This window comes from Notolepis coatsorum (genome assembly GCF_963971535.1).
Source record: "Notolepis coatsorum genome assembly, chromosome: 7".
Classification (NCBI taxonomy): domain Eukaryota; kingdom Metazoa; phylum Chordata; class Actinopteri; order Aulopiformes; family Paralepididae; genus Notolepis; species Notolepis coatsorum.
In genome coordinates, this window is record NC_140171.1 from 63,145,111 (window position 1) to 63,159,511 (window position 14,401).

A 14,401-nucleotide genomic window follows, 5' to 3' on the forward strand; every position below is an offset into this window, starting at 1 on the left:
CCGTGCTTTCCTGAGCTTGGGCTTGGAGCCTAATAGTACTGTCTCTGTCTTACCTAGGTGAAGAGAAAGCCTGTTGTCCGAAAGCCACCTGCTGACCCCTGCAAGTTCTTCACCTAGCATCTGTTCTAGTGTGTTCTGATCCTTGTGTGAGACTAGCAGGGCTGAGTCATCTGCAAATAAAAACAAGTTACATGAGCATGCTGCTGACATGTAATTTATGTACAGTAAAAAAAAAAGGAGAGGTCCTAGCACGCTTCCTTGTGGGACCCCACATATAATGGCAGGCAACATGGAACAACATGGAAGAACACAAGATGGCAAGATACAACGTCAGGAGAGCAGTAATAGAGGCAAAACGGCGTTACAGGGATAAAGTTGAACTTCAGTTTGAACAGGCTGACTCTAGAGGCATGTGGCAGGGCCTCAGAACAATGACAGACTACAAAGGAACCCCCCTCAAACTGAACAGTGACACCTCCTTAGCAAATGATCTCAATTCCTTCTATGCGAGGTTTGAGGCTGTGAATAACAACACCAGCCCACAAACCACGACAATGGGGGGGGGGGGGGGGGGGGGGGGGGGGGGTCTGCGGATGGAGACTCAGTGTTCAGGGTAACAGAGCATGAGGTGAGACGGATCTTTAAAAAAGTGAATATCAGGAAGGCAGCAGGACCGGACGGCATCCCCGGCCGCGTCCTAAAAGTCTGTGCCGACCAACTGGCCCCGGTATTCACTGACATCTTCAACCTGTCCTTGGAACAGGCTGTCATCCCCACCTGTCTGAAGAAGTCCACCATCATCCCTTTACCCAAAAAATCTACGCCCGCTTGCCTCAACGACTACCGCCCTGTAGCCCTCACCTCCATAGCCATGAAGTGCTTTGAGAAGCTAGTGAAGGGCTACATCTGTTCCTCCCTCCCCATCAACCTGGACCCTCTGCAATTTGCATATCGCCCCAACAGGTCCACGGAGGACGCCATAGCCCATGTGCTGCACACAGCAGCATCACATCTGGACAAGAGGCAGGGGAACTATGTGAGAATGCTGTTCATCGACTACAGCTCAGCATTCAATACCATAGTCCCCTCCAAACTCATAGCCAAGCTCAGGGACCTGGGCTTGAACTATGACCTGTGCCAGTGGGTCTTGGACTTCCTGACGGGCAGACCCCAGGTGGTAAGAGCCGGCAACTGCACCTCCTCATCCATCACGCTCAACATAGGGGCCCCCCAGGGCTGTGTTCTGAGCCCCCTCCTCTACTCCCTGTACACACATGACTGCGTAGCACAGCGGAACAACAACACCATCATCAAATTTGCTGATGACACAGTAGTGGTGGGCCTGATCTCTGCCAACGACGAAAGGGCCTACCTGGAAGAGGTAGAGAACCTGTCACAGTGGTGTCAGGAGAACTGCCTCTCCCTGAACGTCAGCAAAACAAAAGAGATGATTGTGGACTTCAGGAGGTCGGGGGTCAAGGACTACAGCCCCCTCAGCATCGACGGGGCACCGGTTGAGAGAGTGAACAGTTTCAAGTACCTCAGAGCCCACATATCCGAGGACTTGACATGGACCACACACATTGACAGTGTTGTGAAGAAGGCACGACAACGCCTCTACTTCCTCAGGCGCCTAAGGAAGTTCCAAGTCAGTCAGAAGATCCTTAGGAACTTCTACTCATGTACAATAGAGAGCATCCTGACCGGCAACATCACCTCCTGGTTTGGGAATAGCACTGCACAAGACCGTAGCAGACTACAAAGAGTGACACGTTCAGCCGAACGCACAATTGGAGGGGGGCTTCCCACCCTCGAGAACATTTACAACAAGCGGTGCAAGGGGAAGGCTAAGAGAATTATTAAGGACTCGAGCCACCCGAACAACTGCCTCTTTGAACTGCTGCGGTCAGGCAAGCGATACCGGAGTCTTAAGGCGAGCACAGAAAGACTCAGAAGAAGCTTCTATCCCCAGGCCATCAGGCTGCTAAACGAACAATAATCGCTAAACGAACAATAATCACTATGCAACAACCATCAAATGCACACAGCACACACACCCACACGCACACACTCACTCAAACAAACAACACACTGCAGCACCCACTCTCCACACTTTAGATCACACAAACACACTTACACTTTATATATTGATAAAGGATTTGCACTACAACTCGTACACCTACTGTGAATTGTACCTAAATTGCACCTCGTCCCATTTCTCCATTTCTGCCTTGCACTATATAGTATTGTATATTAGTACACTGCACAGTATTGTATATTGTATGGTAACTACGTCTATTCTGCATCGAACATTGTACATATGTCTAAACTGAACACTGTGACCTCTTTTTTTACTTCTAATTTTACTATGTTTTTATTTCATACTTATCTTGTCTTGCACAGTCTCTGGAGCGCAACAGTAAGAAGCATTTTGTACAAAAGTATTCTGTACTTCTGTATGACAACTATTAAAGAAACTTGAAACTTGAAACTTGAATAATGGGCTTGGCCTCTGACATAGTGCCACTGACCTCAACCCGCTGCACCCTATCAGAAAGGTAGGAAGAGAACCATCTGACCACTGTCTCAGACATACCCAAGGCCTTAAGCTTGGAGAGCAGTAGGTCATGGTTCACTGTGTCGAAAGCCTTCTGTAGGTCTAGAACAGTGGTTCCCAAAGTCGGGGTCGCGATTTTTAATTTTTTTTAATTTTTAATTTTCTTTATTTTTTTTGTCAGGCCACTGAACTTAGAAGCAGGCCAGGACAGTGTTTCTAGTTGTATTCTAAAATTCTATTCTATTGTATTCTAAAATGTGACTATATGGTTTTATATTAACTTAATAAATAAACAAAAACAAAAAATCTACTTATTTCAACGAACATTTCAAACTAAATAACAGATTATGCACATAAAACGCTGAAAACAACCGAAGCAACAATAGTATTTTAATAAGACTATTATTATTATCATTATTATTTTGCAAGTTAGCCCTCTCATAAATAGCACATATAAATGAATAACTAACTTGAACTAACTTAATAGGATTGAAGTGATATTTGGCTTAAAAAATCGGTCGCCTGGCAAAAAAAAGAAGAAAAAAAAGCCTGACGATGTGCATTGGGCCGCGGCTCTCTGACGCCTTACTTTCTGGGTCCTGGCCTGAAAAGTTTGGGAACCCCTGGTCTAGAAGAACTAGCCCACACAGCTTACCTGAATCTATCTCCCTCCTGATACTGTCTGTAAGATAAAGAAGACATGTTTCAGTAGAGTAGGATTTGACACGAGTAGTTGCGTTGTAAAGAGGAGAACATGAAGAGTGAGGCACTTCCAGCTCTACCAATTTGGATTGATGTTTCTTGCAAAGGTTGGAGGCAAAGACAGTAGTGTTTTCCTTGATAAAACCCTTTACCAATCTCCATAACGTTCTGGGATATTGTACCGAACACGCATTAATCTGCAGGAGTTTATTTTTTAATTGTAGATTGAATTCATTGTTTTTCAACAGTGTCGAGTTAAAGCGCCATCTTGGGGCTCGGGGTATCATTCTACTGAATGAGCCATTTAGGAGTAAATAGTTGTGATCTGACAGTGCAATGGCAATGGGCCCCAATTCTACGTCAAAGCTATCAAATAGTCTAGGGCAGCGGTTCCCAAACTTTTTTGGCCGTGCACCCCCTGTCACCTCCCGACCTAGCTGACGCACCCCCCAATGGGTTTCTGTTAGAAAAAATTGTTGCTGGTCTCCGTGCACAGATTTTATTTTTTATTTTATCTCTTCCCACGGCGACTATGGATAGGGAATTTCTTTATTTAATTAAAATGTTCACGACAACATGGATGCATGTACTCTGCCAGCATGTTTAATATCCATAATACTAAAGGGTTGACTAAGATTTGTGCGCGCACCACAGTTTGGGAACCACTGGTCTAGGGGATGCAAAAACATAATCTATTCTAGAAAATGTCCTGTGTCTTGCTGAGAAAAAGGAGTACTCTCGCGCTGTTGGGTTGAGCGATCGCCACAAATAATTTACTCCTGTATCCTTGGCCCAGGCCTGTAGTGCCGTAGAGGCCTGTTTCTGGTCATATGATGTGGTGAGACTAGATTTATCAATCGAGGGTTCCCAGATGGCATTAAAATCTGCACCAATTATAAATGAATACCCAGGGAGATCTAACATCGCTCTAGTGAGTGAAGCGTAGAAGTTAGTGTCGTAAAGATTAGAGGCGTAAGCCGCTACCAAAATGATTTTCCTGTTACAGTAATCTATTTTAGCAATAGTTACTCGGCCATCTGCATCAGACCATACGTCCAACAATTTAATATTCAACTTCCGTTTCACTACTATAGCTACACCACGGGATGTTGTGCCGAAAGATGAGTAGCTTATGTTTTGATATATTTTATCCGCCAGCTTTACATTGTCAGCCAATAAAAGGTGTGTTTCACTTAAAAGAGCCACATCAACCTGTTGTCTTTTCATCCATGTAAGCATGCTTTTGCGTTTATGTTGTATATTAAGCCCCCTGTATTCAAAAGCTAGATATTTAAATTAGCCATAGTCTAAACAGGTTGCATTATTCCTGTGTGTAATTCGTCTGGAGTAGCAATTCATAATAGATATATATATCCAACTGTTAAGGTCCTGTTGAGAGCCGAGCTTGAGCATAAAAACAAACATGTAAAATAAACATACATATAAACCCCTATTCCCATCCCCCTCCCACCCTTTAAAATACACAACCAGTATCCCCATATCGAGCAATTCAACCATAACACCCCTATGCAATTTGCCATAGGGTCTAAAACTATCAATTCTACCATTAGTAGATTATTCTCAGTGGCTTGGCCACTCTCCCGTTAAATAAAAAAGGAGATAAAAAAAATAAAAGATGCCTCAAAGATTAGAGTACATTCACTTAAACCTTATACGAACTTGGCTAAGTTTAAACACACCGTAGAAATAGAATGGAAAGGCATTGGAGCTAAATAAAAGATGCCTCAAAGAGTAGAATACATTCACTTAAACCTTAAAAGAACTTGGCTAAGTTTAAACACAAGAAGAAATATAAAGGAAAGGCAATTCTCCACTTGCACAACCTGAAAGTAGGCACTTCCAAGTTTCAAGTTCAAGTTTCTTTAATAGTTGTCATACAGAAGTACAGAATACTTTCATACAAAATGCTTCTTACTGTTACGCTCCAGAGACTGTGCTAGACAAGATAGTATCAAATAACATAGTATAGCATGTAAATTAGAAGTAGAAAATGAGGTCACAGTGTTCAGTATAGACATATGTACAATGTTCGATGCAGAATAGACGTAACTGAGTTACCATATAATATACAATACTATGCAGTGTACTAATGTACAATACTATATAGTACTATAGTACAATACTATTGTCGTGCCTTCTTCACAACACTGTCAATGTGTGTGGTCCATGTCAGGTCCTCGGATATGTAGGCTCCGAGGTACTTAAAGCTGTTGACTCTCTCAACCGGTGCCCCGTCGATGCTGAGGGGGCTGTAGTCCTTGACCCCCGACCTCCTGAAGTCCACAATCATCTCCTTTGTTTTGCTGACGTTCAGGGAGAGGCTGTTTTCCTGGCACCATCCCGCCAGGACCTTGACCTCTTCCAGGTAGGCCCTCTCATCGTTGGCAGAGATCAGGCCCACCACCACTGTGTCGTCAGCAAATTTGATGATTGTGTTGCTACTCCGCTGAGCCACACAGTCGTGTGTGTACAGGGAGTAGAGGAGGGGACTCAGAACACAGCCCTGGGGGGCCCCTATGTTGAGGGTGATGGATGAGGAGGTGCAGTTGCCTGCTCTCACCACCTGGGGTCTGCCCGTCAGGAAGTCCAAGACCCACTGGCAGAGGTCATAGTTCAAGCCCAGGTCCCTGAGCTTGGCTATGAGTTTGGAGGGGACTATGGTATTGAATGCCGAGCTGTAGTCGATGAATAGCATTCTCACATAGTTCCCCTTCCTCTTGTCCAGGTGTGATGCTGCTGTGTGCAGCACATGGGCTATGGCGTCCTCCGTGGACCTGTTGGGGCGGTATGCAAATTGCAGGGGGTCCATGTTGATGGGGAGGGAGGAGCAGATGTAGCCCTTTACTAGCTTCTCAAAGCACTTCATGGCTATGGAGGTGAGAGCTACAGGGCGGTAGTCGTTGAGGCAAGCATGCTTGGATTTTTTGGGTACAGGGATAATAGTGGACTTCTTCAGGCAGGTGGGGATGACAGCCTGTTCTAAGGACAGGTTAAATATGTCAGTGAATACCGGGGCCAGTTGGTCGGCACAGACTTTTAGGACGCGGCCGGGGATGCCGTCCGGTCCTGCTGCCTTCCTGATATTCACTTTTTTAAAGGTCCGCCTCACCTCATGCTCTGTTACCCTGAACACTGAGTCTCCATCAGCAGCAGACCCCCCCCCCCCCCCCCCCATTGCCGTGGAGGTATAGAAGGTACCTCGCATAGAAGGTATTGAGGTCATTTGCTAAGGAGATGTCACTGTTCAGTTTGAGGGAGGTGCCTTTGTAGTCTGTCATCGTTTTGAGCCCCTGCCACATAGCTCTGGAGTCAGCCTGTTCAAACTGGAGTTCAATTTTATCCCTGTAGCGCCGTTTGGCCTCTGTCACTGTCCTCCTTACGTTGTATCGCGCCACCTTGTGGTCATTCATGTTGCCTGCCACCAGGCCGTCGTTGTATGCTTTGGTGGGCGCTTTCAGAGCTTCACGGACGGATTTGTCTACCCAGGGTTTTTGATTTGGGTAAACTCTAATTGTGGTAGTGGGGATTGTTTCTTCCACCAAAGTACGAACATAGTCCAGCACTGTCTCCGTGTAGACATTAATGTTATCTGTGTCGCGGAACACGCTCCAGTCTGTGCACTCAAACGCAGCCTGGAGCGTCCCCCCCGACTCCACATCCCATTTCTGCACCTCTCGCGAGACTACAGGAGTGCTCTTGATTCTTTGTTTATATTTTGGTGAAGGAAAGATGGCTGCGTGATCAGACTTACCAAAGCCACTAGCAGAATGAGCCTTGTAGCCACCCTTGAATTGCGTGTAACAATGGTCTAAGATGTTACCGCCTCTGGTGTTACAAGTCACATGCTGATAGAAGTCAGGCAAAACCTTTCTCAGATTGGCACTATTGAAATCACCCACTACTACAATGGCGGTGTTAACGTTCGCGGCTTGGAGTTTGTTTACCTCATCGTGAAGTCTGGAGAGCGCGACACTATCGCTGGCTTGCGGTGGAATGTACACTCCTACAAGGATGATCGCTGTTAACTCTCTCGGAAGGAAGAAAGGACGACACTTGATTGTTATATATTCCAGGTCGGGGCAGCAGTGGTTCGATAATTCCTTCACGTTGGCTGGATCGCTCCAATTGTTGTTAAACATGAAGGCGATACCTCCTCCACGCTGTTTGCCGGACTCTGCTGTTCTATCCTTGCGGTGGATGAAGAAGTGATCGGCCAGTTGGATGGCGTGATCTGGGGTTCCTGGCGACAGCCACGTTTCAATGAAGCAGAGAACATTGCAGTCTCTAACGTCTCTCTGGAATTGAATCCTTGCTCGGATGTCGTCCAGTTTATTGTCAATTGATTGTACATTGGCTAGCAATATACTGGGTAGTGGCGTTCGGTGTCGTCTGGTTCTCAGTCTATTACGGATCCCAGCTCTCTTCCCTCTCCGCCTGATGATTCCTTTGTTCCTGGGGTCGGAATCTGGTCCCATTGTCCTCAAGATCTCCACAGGTCATTGCTGCGGTTCAGAAAGCTGATCCAGGGAGTAATCTAGTCGGTAAGTTTCCCGTAATCCGATGTCTATAAGTGACTGACGGTCATACACATTAAATGCACCTACTGTTGGTACAGACAAAACTCTTAAAACTATAAATATTAACAAAAGTAAGCACAATCTCGACGGAGCGCACAGACAGGCAGCCGGACGTAGCGGCTGACTTCCTGTTGCCAATGGTACTTCCTGTCCCATCCAAATACATTGGTTTTAGCAACTTTTCTCCCCTTATTTAAACAACTTTGTCGTCACAGAGAGGCAATGAAACGTTTGTATTATTATAGTATAGAATGTATTTAATAAGCAAACGTTTGTCAGCAGGGTTTTTGGGCTGTATTTCATGTAAAAACGTTTACTGTTAGTTTCCTTGCTCAGCCAGCATTAGCCTTCATTAGCTAACAGAAGCTAGTGGTTAAACAGGCCGGATTAGCTTTGAGCTAACTATCTTTCCCGACCCTTGTATTCATTCCATTCTAAACATAACGTTAGTTTACAAAACATGACCTGTCTATATAACGTTGAGGAACAAATTATAACGTGTGTGGGTGTGTGTTTTGGTGAACATTGGACTGCAAACAGAAAATGCTTCACAGTTACAGACGGTAGCTACTGTTAGCTGCCCTTCCGGATTAGCTTTGAGCTAACTATCTTTCCCGACCCATATATTCATTCCATTCTAAACATAACGTTAGTTTACAAAACATGACCCGTCTATATAACGTTGAGGAACAAATTATATAGACGGGTAATGTTTTGAACAACTATCGTTACGTTTAGAATGGAATGCATGGGCAAAGATCGTTAGCTCAAAGCTATTCCGCCCCCAGTTTATCAACTTCCTGTCCTTTAGAAATATGATTTTATAGTGAAAATCATTACCAAAACGTCCGGAAAAACCTCACGGGAGCATTATAGACTGTCATACAAATGTACAAATGCTATAAGGTAGCAAGAAATGCACTATAAACAATACTTTGCGGCGTCGTTTCTTGCGCTAGCTTCTGTTAGCCAGCATTAGCCTCAAGAAACGACGCCTCCAATATGTCAACAGGAACATGCTCGAAATGTCAATAGATCTCGAAGTTCAATACAAATGTACACACACAGGGAAAACATCAAAATAATAATAAAAAATAACCTCCGGAGTTTGCCCAGTCATGGCCCAACTCAATGACTTGCATAAAAATCATATATCATTAAACAGAGCTAACGTTAATCTCCCCAGACTCGGTGGACGGACCAAACCCCCCTTATATCAGATATAGCGAACCATTAAAATAAAGTATCTAGATGATATCCAGCGTCATATAGTTAACCTATTTATGAATCAAGGTTATCAAAATGTATATGACGCCGTTTGGTGTTTAAACCATAACAAATTTTTCCGAAAAAAAAACAGTATAGTATAGCCTATTTAGACGAGGTGTCCTCCTGGTTCTTCACGAAGGTTTCAGCTTCGTCAGGCGAGGAAAAATACTTCCTCACTCCATCTTTTGTGGTGATGGACAGCCTCGCAGGGTATCGTAGGGTAGGTCTGAAACCTTGCTTGTAGAGTAGGGAAATCACAGTCTTGTAACGGGACCGTAGTTCCACAACTTCGGGGCAGTAAACTTCATAGAAGTTTGCCCTCTGTATGTCAGATTACCATTCTTCTTCCGTGCCTCTCGAATAATTCTGTCTTTTATTCCAATTTGACGTAAGCTAGCAATCACTACTCTAGGTTTGTTGATGTTTGGAGCACCAATTCTGTAACATTGATCCACTTCAGGTGTCGTAGAGAGGGTCTCCGATCCCAGAATTGCAACTAACACTTCTGCAAATGAGACATTGGGTTGTTCCCAGCTCACGTATTCATCCAGACCTACTATGCGAATATTAGGTCTGCGGAGTCGGTATTCGAGGTCGAACATCTTAGACTTTAGCTTATCGTTGGTTCCTTATATTTCCTCGAATCTATCAGTGCAATTATTCAAGCAGGCTTCCACTACTTCTATACGTTCGGTCTGTGCACCAACCGTTTCCCATAGCTTCCCGATTTTGGATTCGATAGATTCTTGGATAGCATCAACCTTGTTGGTTAGGGAGCATAAATCTTCCATTATGGTCTTCTCCATCTTAAGCTGGGATTGCGTTACCCCTTCTATTAGCCTAGCAAGGTACTCTGTATCGGTTGAAATTAGGGATGTCCGATATTATCGGCCGACCGATATTATCGGCCGATATCGGCAGTAAAATGTGATATCGGAAAATATCGATATCGGTTTAAAAAAAGAAAAAAACAATAACAATATTTGTTATATATATATCCAGTGAATTTATTAGTTACCTGAAATTATTCAGTTTTTGGGGGGGGGAAACCCTGCATATATCGGTATCGGTTGATATCGGTTGATATCGGTATCGGAAATTAAGAGTTGGACAATATCGGAATATCGGTATCGGTAAAAAAGCCAATATCGAGCATCCATAGGTGAAATGTCATCTTTCTTTGGATCGTTTGATTTCTTCGGTGGCATCGTGGTTCTTTCAGTCAATATAGTTAGTTGGAAACCTCAGGTGATATATACGTACAGGTTTAAACGAATTGGGGGTATAAAAAGAGGCTTTTAAAGGCAAAATATAAATAACGGGAGCGGAGCTGTTACACACCGCTACATACTCGACCCGGAACCGGAAGTCTTATTTTTCCTTTTTAACAACAGTAGACTACACTGAATACCATAGTATACTTCGCTATTTGCTTTAGTTATTTTGCTTTCACCGTATTTTCAGTCATTTTCTTTGTATATTTACTGTACTATCAGTTTTTATTCTGTATACTACTTATATACTTAATAATTTATTTCAGTGGGAGAGAGTTGGGAGTAAGCAGTCCATTGTACTGGTTACATGTGGCAAAATACTAATCTTGAATAACCTATTTATTTATTTGAACAATATATACTGTATATATTAATTAAAAATGAATGAAATATACTGTACACCATAGCCATGCTGATTGTCTAACCATGGATGTATAAGCCTCCCTCTGGCAAACTCTTTCAGTCAGAATTATCCTCCTCTTCTGCTCACCTCCAGGATCAACAAAAAACAACAACAATAAGCCTTCAAGCTACAGTAACAAGCTATACACTCTCATGATGAAAACATGAAACATTTCTCCCCCAACACCATTTGGCAAGGTGCATTTTCAGCTTAGCACCAAAAAAAATCTTCCCCTCCAAATGTGCAGTGATAATGGGTTCAGCCATTTCTTTCTCATGTGCTGGCCTGGCAACAGCATTACATCATAGTGTACAAAGATAGGTGTGGCCATGTGAGACTATGGGGCGAATTCACAAAGGGATTGCGTGGCTTTTCTCACGCTATGCCTGTGCAAATAGCCCCAAAACAAACCTTGCTATTCACAAAGCACTTGGAAAGGGTGAAATACCGTGCTAACTGCGTTGCCATCATCATTGCGACTCTGTCCGTCCGTGCTATTCGTGGGTGTTTAAATGAGGTAATATGGGCAGAAAATGTGTCCCTTTCTATGCAAATGAGCCTCCTTGCAAAAACACTCCAATTCACAAAGATCGGCGCTAATTGCCACATGCAGTTAAAGTGCAGTTATTTACGGCGTCAGAGAGTTGGTAGTAACTAAGCACATTTATAAGGGTTGTCATGGCCAGTGATGGGAATAACGGCGTTATAAATAACGGCGTTACTAACGGCGTTACTTTTTTCAGTAACGTGTAATCGAATGGATTACTCTTCCAATCTTAATAACGCTGTTACTGTTACTGCCAAAAAATGCGGCGCGTTACTATGATTGAAGCAGTTTTTTTCATCAGACCAACTAGATCTCTGCGCCGAGAGGCAATACTTTTTTTTAACTGTTCTTCCTTGGTTAGTGGGCAGTGCGCGAGACAAGCGCAGACATGCTGACGATTGGCTGAGGTTGAGTACAATTTCATGGTAAGCCAATCAGAGGTAGAGTTCGAAAGCATGCATAGTTGGACACAAAACGAAAACACAAGTGAGTCAGTCAACGAGAGACCGCGGTCCACGAGTCCGTGTACGTTTTGATAGTTTGTTTGGTGAGCCCAAATAATCCAAAACGAATCCAACAAACAACACAAGCGACTCAGTCAATGAGAGACGGGTCTATGAGAGTTTTTTGTTCACTCTTGTGTTTGTTGTGTTGCAGCGCAGGGTACTACAGTAGTGGAGGCTCTACTGCTGACAGCCTTATCAACATAGTGCTGCACTTCCTGGTTTAATAGCACTGTCTCCAGGTGCTCAGAGAGAGAGAGAGAGAGAGAGAGAGAGAGAGAGACACACACGACACATCTGTTTTTTTGTTTTACTTGCACTACAAAGAGTGTATATCTGTATGTCTTAATTGTCATGATTAGATTAGTTTAGATGATTAGATTAGATTCTTATATCTGTATGTTGCAGTGGCGGCTGGTCAATGTGGGCGCTAGAGCGCCGCCCTCCCTGGTTAAAAGAGAGAAGAAGAAGATTTTTTATTTTTATTTTTTTTAAGAGCCCTAGAAATCAAATAAACATGTTTAAAATGAATAATATTTACTCATTTTAAGTATGTTTGTGTTTCCAATGCACAATATAACGTTAATTTATCAAATATAAATAATTGTTTTATATTTAACATTAACAGGAAGTGACTGTCTGCTAGAGAATAATACCGCCTCTATACTTTCCATAGCCGCATTTCTCCTGGGCTAGACTCCTAGCGCTTACAGTGGGCGTGCACTGGTTTCATCGCTGTACTGTCGCAGCCAATCAGCAGGGACGTTGGGAGGGGGGGTGCGGGGGGGCTGCAGCACCCCCTCTCAATTATTGCAATTTTTTTTTTTTTTATGTGTTTTTTTTTTATGGCAGTATTTATATATTTGTATATAATGTAACTGTATAACTGTAACACTGTATATTATAAGTTTATCCTGCTCAAAGCACTTCACCATTTTAATATTGTGTGTATTGAGCCGTACTGTATTGTAGCCATTCTCCAATCTGTTAAATAAAGTTTTCATTCATTCATTACACTACTGTATGTACACAATCATACGTGTAAAACAGAGTAGATTTTCGAGTGATGACAGACTGTCACAGACTGATTGAATGACAGGTGAAACAACTAATTGTATTCACCTCCCGTCTCCCGCCCTTTCCACGCGCCACGAACCACTGAGCTACTGTGATACAGTGCTTGCGCAGTCAGTTGATTTTAGCTAGTAGTCAGACTTTGCTAGCACAGAATGTCTCACTCGCAGAAAAGAAAAATATCAGATTTATTTTCTAAACGTCCCGCCGGTCCCAGTGACAGTCCCACTAAATCTGATAAACGTCAGAGAGAGACAGAGACGACAGGTTCAGCCTCAGCATCAGGTATTGAAGAGTTAACTGAGTCTGTTCCCCTATACCCCCCCTCGGGCGCCAGGGGCTTCCACTGAGGGGTGATGCAAATAGGGATGGAGTGTTATGGCAGCTCATGATGGAAAGAGTGCGCACCGAGTCTGGTCCCGAGTTGAAGAATTGGCTCCAAAAGAGAGACAACTGGATGTCTAACAACATCCAAAACGAAATCTTACAGCTGTTTGCCCATGATATTCAGCGACAAATTAGAGGCAAAGCATCCAAAAGCCCATTCTTTGGCTTGAGCGCTGACCACTGATGTCACTCACTGGAAAAGAACAATTCTCGTGTAATATACAGTTCGCCGATGACAACTTGGAAGCTCAGAACTTCTTTTGGGGTTTTTACAATGCCCGGCCCAGACACAACAGCCGAGACGCTGTTTTTGTGTATAAAATACTTTTATGCCTCGACCTGCCCATGGAGAGGCTGATAGGATACTGTTTTGACGGGGCCAGCAACATGTCTGGGGGGTACAGGCTAGACCAGGGGTTCCCAAACTTTTCAGGCTTAGCTTTTTCATGGATCAGAGAGAGAGTGAGAGAGAGAGAGAGAGAGAGAGAGAGAGAGAGAGAGAGAGAGAGAGAGAGAGAGAGAGAGAGAGAGAGAGAGAGAGAGAGAGAGAGAGAGAGAGATAGAGAGAGAGAGAGAGAGAGAGAGAGAGAGAGAGAGATAGAGATTGTGCAGCTTTACTCCCGCTGCTGGGGTGAAGGTATGGACAGGATGCCACTCAGTTGTAAAACGGTTTTAATTCTTTTCTCCAACAGGTTACAAACCTTGAAACAAAACACACATTCAATCAATAACTACCACAATACTACTATCATTCTTAAAACAAATCGCTTACACACATTCACTCACCAGTCCTCACTCGTTTCCCTTCGCTGCTGTCAAATTCCCCGCAACTTCTTGTTTACTGTTTCACTGACACCACGTGACGTATCTCGACCAATTACAGCCCACTCCTCGCTACGTCCCTGGATCACATGTGAAATGAATACACCTCCATTCACAACTTTAACCAAGCATACAGTGCCTCCTTACATCCGAAATGACAATATAATTATAACCATAGCTCAACTACCACTAATCAACATTCACATAAACGCACAGCATAAAAAACAACACAAAAAAAAACATTACTTATTTACAAACACAGACT